The sequence below is a fragment of the Arvicanthis niloticus genome, chromosome 12, assembly GCF_011762505.2.
Source record: "Arvicanthis niloticus isolate mArvNil1 chromosome 12, mArvNil1.pat.X, whole genome shotgun sequence".
In the NCBI taxonomy this organism is placed as follows: Eukaryota; Metazoa; Chordata; class Mammalia; order Rodentia; family Muridae; genus Arvicanthis; species Arvicanthis niloticus.
The window spans coordinates 62,721,009-62,731,848 of NC_047669.1; the positions used below are offsets into that span (position 1 = coordinate 62,721,009).

General features: G+C 37.4%; 1 pseudogene; it reads right to left on the minus strand.

Moving 5' to 3' along the window:
- Positions 1-3,087: 3,087 nt before the first annotated feature.
- Positions 3,088-5,457, minus strand: LOC143443992 (MLV-related proviral Env polyprotein pseudogene; annotated as a pseudogene).
- Positions 5,458-10,840: the final 5,383 nt, after the last annotated feature.

Below are 10,840 nucleotides of genomic sequence, written 5' to 3' on the forward strand. Positions count from 1 at the left end.
GTTGAGTTTGGCCTGATGGGCTGATGCAAACAGTTGCAGAAGGAACGTTATAAGAACACAGGAGAAGACAGGATCTCAGAGAGGCAAAAAAAAGCTTAACATCAGGCTTTGGTATCCATTATTTTCTTAAATATATTTGAAAAATAATCGGTTAACTTTGAAATAAAAGGGAACTTAGAATTATTTAGAGAAAAATAAAACATGGTGGTGGTTTACATTATATTCCATTCTCTCAGGATATCAAAATCAATCAGAATATCTTATGAAAAATGGTTAATTTTTTCATCTCAAGACTCTCAAGAAAATTAGAACAATAATCTATTTCTTAAGTTATTAAAAGAACCCTTTTTTTTCTATAATTCTGTTTTTTGAGCTAAATTTCCCAGGGAAAGTGAAACAGGAGATTATTGTTTTAATATGTCTTAGTCATTCATTTTGTTCTCTCTAGCATAAGCTATTGCTCCCTTAGTGATAGCAAAATTACCACCTTATTTTCAATAAAGTATTGATTTTTAGTACTATAATGTCTTTATATGTTATTGTGATCTTACCACTACAAATGAATTAATGTACCAAGGCCCTCCTTGTTAATTATCAGCAAGGCTTCTAAGTAGGGATGGAGGCACACTCCACTGCTAACAGGACTTGAGAGGCTGATGTGGGAGACTCAATAGCCCATGGATAGCTGGAGCTACGAAATACTTTAAGAACAGACTGTGCTACATGAAACTCTATGTCATAAGCATGAAAAAAATACCCTCATTCACTTCCAGAACATACTGCCAAATATTATTTAGCTACAAGTGATTATAGTGGAGTTTGCAAGAATATAGAGTATAAAATTAAAAAAAAATCACTAAATATTTTCTTCCAATTTAGTGAGATTAAATTTTGTTATACGTTACAAAATTCTGATGGTAACTATTTTACAGAACCCATTGTCCTTGAGAAAAGAAAATCTGTATCCTCTCAAAATGTTAGTCTATTTTAAATATTTGATTTTAAATATTAAAGGTAGTGTTTCATATAATTTAATATTTCCAAGGTTTATATATAACAAATTTTATTTGGAAGTATGTGAAGATCTTGTTGTTTTTATTATTGTATATAATATATGACATGATATATAACATGTATGATATAATATTTATGATGTGACACACACATACACACACACACATACACACACACATATATATATATATATATATATATATATATATATATATATATATATAATACATACACACACAAATATACTCTTAAATGTTAGATACTTGGATATATTAATAAATAAAAACATAGTATTATGCTAGGCCAAGTATACAAATAAATGGTGTGTAAAGCCCAAACAAAAAGGAACTCATGATACATGGAGAAATGCAAATGCACCCAAATCACTCATGAGAAACACAGCTTGATGCAATCGCAAGAGGTTTACTCAAAAAAACTAGCTAGCTAGAGCCTCCTTCCTTCTAGCCCACGCATGGGTAAAGGAATTTAGCAGCCAGCTACAGATTTTTACAACTTTTAAGGAGAATCTACAAACCAGGTGGGGGTGGAGTTAGGGAAAGGCGAAGGAGGGGGAACAGATCACTAGGTTATTGATACATTGGATCTCAAATTCTTAAGATGGATGGTGAGTCACTTTGTAAGCCCTTCCCCCCACCCCACGAAGGAAGGACCTCCCTCAAACCTCAGGAATTAGCAGCCACCCAAAAACTCACAAGACACCATTCTTTTTTTTAAAGCAATAGTAGTAGTAGTGTGTGTGTGTGTGTGTGTGTGTGTGTGTGTGTGTGTGTGTGTGGTTTTTTTCATTTTTTTATTGGATATTTTATTTACATTTCAAATGCCATCCCCTTTCCCCATTTCCCCTCTGTAGAAAACCCCTATCGCATACCCCCTTTTCCTTTTTGCTTTTATACAATTTTTTAAAATGTTAATCAAAGGCTTTTTAGGACTATCTTGTCCCTCACTGGTACAAATTGGCATAATTATGCTCTAATTACAAGACACTATTCTTGATGCAACAGCAAGAGGTATATTTCAGGATCAGTAGACTGAGGCCGAGACTCATGACCCATGTAGGGGCAGAGGAATGTCGACCTCGTGGGCTGGGAGTGGAGGGTTTATATAGAGCAGAACCACAGACTAAGGGGGGTGAGGAGGTTACAAAGGAAACATAACATAAAAAAAATTAAAAAATTCAGAGGAACCCAACCTAAGTGAGTCAGGGTCATGTGGAAAATACTCTGTATACTCATTGTGAAGACCTCTAAACTCGGGAGACCCTTCCTCAAGTCTCAGGATATCACGACCACCCAAAGATCATAAGAAACCATACTTGGATGCAATCAGCAGAGGTTTATTAGGGAAGAGAGCTGGCAGCCCGCAGCCTCACTACATACTCGAGCAGGAGTAGAGTTCAACCCCGCCAACCAGTCTGAGGAACATTTTAAAGGAAAAAAAACCACAAACCAGGGTAGTAGGAAGTGGGTGAGGGATTGTCAAGGATACAAAACATAAAAATAGTGGTACATTTCAGAGGTACTCACCCTAAATTATTAGAGTCATGTGAAAATCACTCTGCACACTCATTCTTCTCAAATATGTAGTCTTACCATGTCACTGCCCCCTACACTGTCATTACCAACTATTTCAGGTTAAATATTTCTCACTTCCTCCAGTCACAGCCTCATCTAGACGGCTTGTATTTTTTTATGGTCAAGAATGTGTCTTCCTGCTTTGAGCTTTTACCACCCACAGGTGGGCCTACTGCCTGAGGCTTGAGGAATGTAATCCAGCAAGTGTCCTCTGATTCAGGGATAATGTCCTTCACCCGGAATGTGCCCCGGGGTAGTGAAGGCCTGAAATATTATTTTTAGTTCCATGTTCTGGAACCTGCACTTTTCCTGCTCAGGTCTAAGACAAAAAAGTCTACACATATTTCATAAAATGGTCTTTATAATTTTTCACTCTACATCCCCACTTTTTCCGATTAGGTTATGTTTTTAATCATAAAAACTCAATTATTAATAAGTCCATTCCCACCCCACTTTTTCTGATTTGCATCTTTAGAAAAGTTTAAACTCCAGTGTCATCATAATTATCATTTTCTTGACCTAAAGCTCTATATTGATGGCACAACACAAAAAGCTGAACAGCACTTATCCTTCCTCTAATAAAAGTTACTAATCTATTTAAAATGCAAGGGCCTATGGTTAAAAGCAAGAGTAAAATAACAAGAGGTCCAGCAAGGGAGGATAATAGAGTTGTCAACCAAGGGGACTTATTGAACCAACTTTCGAACCAACTTTGCTGCGCCTCTCTATCTTCCTGTCTCTGGTCTAATCTTTCTCTGAGTTTACTCATAGAGTCTTTTATCATTCCTGAATGGTCTATATAGAAGCAACATTCTTCCCTTAGAGTAGCACACAAACCCCCTTCCTTTAGAAACAGCAAGTCTAGTCCTCTTCTATTTTGTAGAACAACTTCTGAGAGGGAAGTCAATGACTCTTCTAACTTTGTTACTGACTATTCCAGGGCTCTCAAATCTACATCAATGGCAGTTCTCAACTGATGAAAATAATGAGGTGTCTGTATCAAAGCAGCGGCACCTGTCCCCACACCTGTAGCCACTCCCAGGCCCAATATAATGGCTAGAGTCAAAGAAACAGGCTCCCTGCTGAAGCGTCCAGGATGTATCTCAAACTCACGTTCAAGAGTACCTGTGGGGTGGTAGTAAACCCCAGGGATTAACTGAACAAGTACACAATAATCTTTGTTCTCATCAAAGATAGCAGTGGAAACACATGGCGTTAGCCCAGAGCTGCAAGCCCACCATTTATCAATTTCAGGTACTAAGAATCTGTTAACAGAAGTCTTTGGGCTCTTAAGAGTCTGGTTGCATAGATGTTTATAAACTTATGGTGGATTTCCTATGCAGACCCCTTGTCCTGAAACTTTATTAAGGGTTAATCTACTTTTACTGTTCCATATACACTTTTACTGTTCCATATACTGTTACATATACACAGCACTGTGGCTGGTTGTGTTGTTAAAAGCCCCTGTCATTGCAATACTTTCATAATAAGTGGGTCCTGAGGAGAGGCAGAGCCAACAGGATTTAGTCATGTTAGGTTGAGATCCATTTAATACAGTAAAGGCTCCCTGAATTAAATTTAACAGTCTCTGTCCAGTGCTTGGAATGGATGTGGCTGGAGTAAGAACGGAACTGAGGATGTTACCTTCTGTGGGCCTAGGAGGTGCCACTGGGGCAGCTGGTGGGGGTGGTTTCTGTTCAGATAACACACTATTAGAGCCTAAAAATTGAGCTGGAGGGCTCTCTATTTTCAGGCGGACAAGAAGGCAAGATCCCACCCCACCTCCAGATTTATAAAAGACTATGCCCCAGGTCACACCATTGTACCATCTAGAAAAGTCTGTCACTTTTCCCTTCTCAGTGAATTGCATCTTTATGTAGTCTAAATTGGTTGGGGAGCATGGTTTGTCTTTATACAGTCCCATTATCACATGTGGGCCTGGTCCTGAGTTAGGAAAAGAAAAAGTCAGTCTATCCACAGTGGGTGATGTAGCCCACTTCCAATCTCCATCATTTGAGGTGACACAGCTCCATTTCCCACAGAAGAAAACTTGGGGTCCCCCACAGTGTGTATCCTTATCAGACTCAGGACAACTGTAAAACCCATAGCTGTGCACTAAGTTGGGGGGGAAACTCCTAGCCGCAGAGTTGATCCTACAGAGACAGAAGTATAAGGCAGGCCACCATGTTCCCAGAGGGGCAACCTGTTGGGTACTGTTTATAACGGCACCAGTAATTGGGTCCACAATTTGCCAGATGAGTTGTTGAGGGGTATGGGGATTGGGGTTCTTACTCAGAGCAGCATTACGACACAGGCACAGCTTAAGAGGGTTATCAGTCTTTTCCAAGGCCCATTCATCTTGCTGAGAGTCTGGAGGTGCTCTTTTCATGTGGGAAGTGTGGATCCATGAGGCTATGCCGTCCACTTTCACTGCCGTAGGGGTGGTCAACAGGACCAGGTACAGGCCTTTCCACCATGGCTCAAGCTTGCCCATCCAATGTCTCCTCACCAGTACAGTGTCTCCAACCTCGAACTGGTGCAGCACTGGGTCTTCTTTTGGAGCATAAGAGTTCTTCAAAGCTCCCCAGATCTCCTTCTTTACAATTTCTAAGGCCTTTAGTCGGGCTAGAACAGGCAGAGGGGGAATATAGCCAACATCAGAGCATGCTACACTCTCAAGGGTCTCATAGATAGGAGGTGGGGATCCATAAAGAATCTCAAAAAGAGTAAGTCCCAGGACTCCAGGAGTATTTCTAACCGGGAATAGGGCAAGAGGGAGCAAGGCTGTCCAATCGTTTTCAGCGGTCTCAATGGACAATTTAGTCAGGGCTTCCTTAATGGTTCTATTCATCCTCTCTACCTGTCCTGAACTCTGGGGTCGGTAAGAACAATGTAATTTCCAATCAAACCCCAATTGTCTGGCCAATCCCTGACTTACCTGGGCGACAAAGGCAGGCCCATTGTCTGACCCAATTACTGTTGGTACTCCAAACCTGGGTAGAATCTCTTCCAGTATCTTCTTGGTCACCACAGTAGCAGTTTCCTTTTTTGGTGGGAAATGCCTCAACCCATCCTGAGAAAGTGACTATAAACACTAGGAGATATTTGTTACCATATCTGGCTGGTCTTACTTCAGTGAAATCAACCTCCCAATATGAACCAGGTTGGTCTCCCCGAAGCCTGGTTCCTTTTGCCTCTTGATGGTGACCAGCGTTTGTGAAAGCCTATGCTTTACACTCTTTGTCTTGGCTTCATCTCTTCTTGCCCTGCATCTTTTTTTCATTTCCAGCCACCCTTTTAGGAGAACCCAGTTGGTCCATGGCCACAGGTGGCTAGAAGGAATGTTAAAGGCAAAAGACCTCTGAGTTCCAGAACAACCAGGATTACACAGTGAAGCCTTGATTCAGAAGTAAGTAGATAGATAGATAGATAGATAGATAGATAATTTACATATATATATGCATACATACATTGAAGCATTGATTAATAAATTTATGTGCAAAATTCTCTCTAGTAAATTTATATGTATATAAAGTTTAAATAATAGTGATGATGTGATGTAGATTATATTACAGATATAAATTAAAAATTAAGCAAAAGTTTTTGTTGCTACTTTTTATATATATCGAAACAGGATGGTCAATAAGAAGTAGGAATTTGAATGAGCTTTTGTGCGTTAAGTGTAGGAATGGATTTTTATGTATCTTAGTTAATTAGGACGTCTGAGGTGATAACAAGGCAGGTAACACTCTAAGAAAGTTGAGGTAGCTCATGGTACTTGTCTACCATCCAAAACTCTGAAAAATTCAAGTCTATAAAGAAATGACTTTGCTCAGGAAAATAGTCTCTATTACATCCTCAATAAATATATTGTTCTACTGAGGTTTATGTTGTACTGATCAAAATGGCATGTTTTCTCTTAAGCAAGTTAATAGGTGTTTAAAAGACTAGCGTGATGAAATATCTCTGATTGAAACAAAAATATATATGTTCAAGAACTATAAAACATAGTGGGACTTCTAGCAAATGCACAAATAGATAAAAGATCCATTTAATTCATTCATTATAAATCAAGCAACTATTTGAACCCAGTGTTACACGCAAAATTGATGCTGAAAGATGTAGAAAACTTAGGAAAAATATAGAAAGTTTTTATGACCCCTAGACCTGAGCAAAAGAATGCAGGTTCACTAGTCCCAAGGAAGCGGAACTTAATGTAAGATTTCAGGCCTTCACTGCCCCAGGATTATCCCTAAGTCAGAGGACACTTGCTAGATTAACATTCCTCAGACCTCAGGGAAGAGAACCCACCTGTGGGTGGGGAAGGCCCAAAGCAGGAAGACACATTCCTGACTACAAAGAAACATGCAAGTCATCTGGGTGGTCCCAGGAACTGGCTGAATGCAAGATAAATGGTTGGGCAAGGTTACATCCTTACAAAGATAAGTGTATAAGACGTTTTCCACATGACCCTGACTAAATTTGGGTTGGGACTTTTTAAGAATTTCTACTGTTTTTATGTTATGTTTCTTTGGTTGCCCCCTCACCCCCTCTTGGTTTGTGGTTCTGCCCTCCACTCCCACCCAACAGGGTCAATTCCTGCCCCTGTGTGGGTTACAAATTGACCATCAGTCACTGATCCTGAAATATACCTCTTGCTGTTGCATCAAAAATGGTGTCTTGTGAGGTATTGGGTGGCCGCAAATTCCTGAGGCTTGAGGGAGGTCCTCCCTTCGACTTTTTTGTCTTCTTAGTTGTCATGAATGATTTTGACACCAGAGTTGTGTTATAGTTCATGAACAACAAGCAAATATATTTAATCTCTTCAAATCCAATGTTAGGTATAAAATAGGAACAATTATCCCATTGAATGTCATTTTAATGCAAAATTTCTACAATTATATTTTCAAATATTTTTGGACCAACATGCTTCTGCCCAAAAATTTACATTCCCAAGAATCCTGTTTTCCATGTGTCCTATGATGCTGCCAAAGTCACTTCATATATATATATATATATATATATATATATATATATATATCTTCTAGTATATAGGAGATGGCCAAGAAATGCTCACAATATTCTTTTGAATGTCTATTCATATTTGGTGAGCACACAATTCTAACAACTTACCTTTCCCATAACAATCAATGACTAGTCTCACTTTTATCTCTATCTAAGATAGATAGATGATAGATAAATAGATAGATAGATAGATAGATAGATAGATAGATAGATAGATAGATGATAGATACTTAAACTAAAAATTCTATGAAAATATGATCATCTACCTTAAATAACTACTATTTAGAGAGATTATTTGCCTTCTTTTCACTACACTGGGACTTTTACAACCTGAACGAAAAATCTAATTTGTTATAATGAGGCCAGCAAATTATATATTTTTGGTCGAGTAACTTGAAATTTGGTTCTTGAAATAAATAATCAACTATTGTTCTTCACCATGAACTTACCTATAAGCCTTTGTCAGAGCTAATTACCCACTTAAGCAGACTAAGAATCTCCATTTCTCCTAGGTTGAATATGATTGGTATGTCCTATACGTTCACAGAACACCTATCACATTCCAAATACTGTCCTAAACTTTGAGAGTAACATGAAGAAAATGTTAACACACATGGGTGCTAGGCTTATAGAGAAGATTGCAAAGAAATTATCAAAATAATAATGTCAAATTATTCATCCTGGTTGACATTTATTTGAGGAAAGAAATGTTTTCTGCTCAGGATACTAGTGAATAAATAACAACAGAGATTCAAACAGCAGCCTCTCAAATGGGAACATTTTAGTAAGGCTGTTACACAGAAATTATTTCAGGGTACTGATTGAAATTTGGTAATCTCTTTATAGGCAGCTTTTCTCAAGTAACATGCTGAGAGAAAGAGATAGGATTTAAGCCATTTTGCATCGTGACTCAACTCTAGCAGACTCTCATGCTCACTTAGATCTATAACACTACCTCAGTTCCTGGGTACCATTGTTCAAATATATCAATCAGAGACTGCTGATACAAAGAAATAAAATGTTGGCCTCTGTAAAGACTTATGTAATTCAAAAGTAAAAGCACAATGTGTTAGGAGATGGGATGAAGTTGATGAGATAAAATACTGTGACTTTCCCACAGTTTCACTTAATTTTAAGGTTGTTAATAATTTTTAGCATTCTTATTTCTAAGTCAAGTTAATCTAATGCCTGGCCTCACTGAAGCAAGGTAATGGTAGTTCTTCAAGCACTTTGTTCTGTACAGTTCAAGTAGAGAACTAGGAATGGAATAATCTTGTAGACAAAGAAATTAGTGCACACAGAAGTTTTGAAGTGGAGGTGGGTGGTATAGACAGAGCTAAGGAAGTTATACCTGTGCTGTTGGGTAATAAAATGTTGTAGATTAAAATTATCAGCTGGAGACAATCTCAGGAATCTGCTTGCCATTGCTCAACAAAAAGCTGATCCTGCTTAAGATTCATGTCAAAGATCTCCAAGCTCATGCAGAATTTAAAATGTAGTATATACATCTGTGTATGTTTATGTGTGTGTGTTTGTGTTGGTATTACATATGTATTTACAATGAATATATCCATAAAGGAATATTCACTCAATTTGACTGTTTTTTTTTTTTTTTTAGCTCAAATAATAAAACACAAAATATAGCATGGTCTCTTTGCATGAGCTGGATCCTAATGATGCAATCTTTAATAATAGATTGCAGTTGTTTATATAGTTATGACACACAGACACAGTATCAGCATGACTTTGTACCCCTTGACATTATTATACCACAGTTTCCAAGTCCTAAGAACAAATCATGTCTGAAACGCTGAGGTATCATATATTGTGCGATGTCCCTGATGACAAAGAATGAAGGATTCAAGAATGCATCTGGATGATGCTTTCAGCATAGCAAGACCTGATTCTACTGACTGGCCTAAAGTGGTTGTTCTGTGTTTTCCTCAGAGAGTCTTAATAATTTTATGTGGTTCATAAACCATATAAATTGGTTCAGGGATAATTAAATATGTGTTCTGCAAATTCTTTCTTACTGACAAGGATCACAATTTAAATTGTAACAAATCAAATAATGTCATAAAAATATGAATCTACTTATAAAAATATATGAGCAAAGTTACAAACAATGAATATAATCATATCATATCTCCAGTTAATGCCAAGTTGAGTTTACTCAGTGAGATTCATAATTTATATTTCCATAAAAAAATCATTCATTCTTAGGTATCTTGTAAAGATTGATCTGTCAAATCTGTTGTGTGTTAGAGCTCATCGAGGCTGTGTAAAATGAAAACAAAGTTAAATAACTTCACAGGAGACGGAAATGGCCTTTTAAGATTCACAGAAGTATGCCTCCTTGTCTAATCTGAGAAGCCATTGGCGGGAGATTGATGGGCAGTTGTGGAGAAGTGTTTCAGGAGGCGGCTGTATGCTCAGTGGTACCAGACTAGAGCTATCTGTCTTCATTGAACCCCATTAACATGCCCCTCAGATCTATCAGACGAATGTCTACATACTTACTTTATAAATTATTGCCAGCGACAGTTAAATATTTCAGAAGTTGTTTGGAGATATCGTTCACCTTACAGCCCTTCATTTACACACTTGCTTGCGATTTTATGCATTTTCGGTTCGAGGATTATTCAAAACTACTTTATATTCCCGCCTTAGATGACAGTTTTCTGTTGAAAGTAATCCATAGGGTTTGAATGTACCAGTTTATTGAGGTAAATAAAAAGAATGCAAATTATTCACTAACAAGAGTGAATTTCCAATGAGAACTATGTAGGTAAGATTTCACAGAATTTGACCACAAGAATAAATTTTACCTGTTTCAATACAAAATAAAATTCTTTCAATTCACCATTGTTTACTGGAAATATTTACTATTATAACTGCATTTTTGTATCACATAAATCTCATATAAATACTTAGATAGAACAGTCCTATTTACAGAAATGAGTCTTCAATTCAGGCAGCTTAACTTTAAAGTATTTAGTATCATAATTGCTAAGTGTTCTTTATGTAACAATTAATCCAATTTCCCACTGAACTGTAAAGCCAACTGCACAGAAGATTGAACTGGGTATGGGATGCAGGCTGGGAGCAATTCCTTTCAGCATAATTAAAATAAATTTCTACTAAATAAACTCAAGCACATTTCAGATTTGAAATGCATTGTATTTACTAATATAATTTTTCAAATCCTG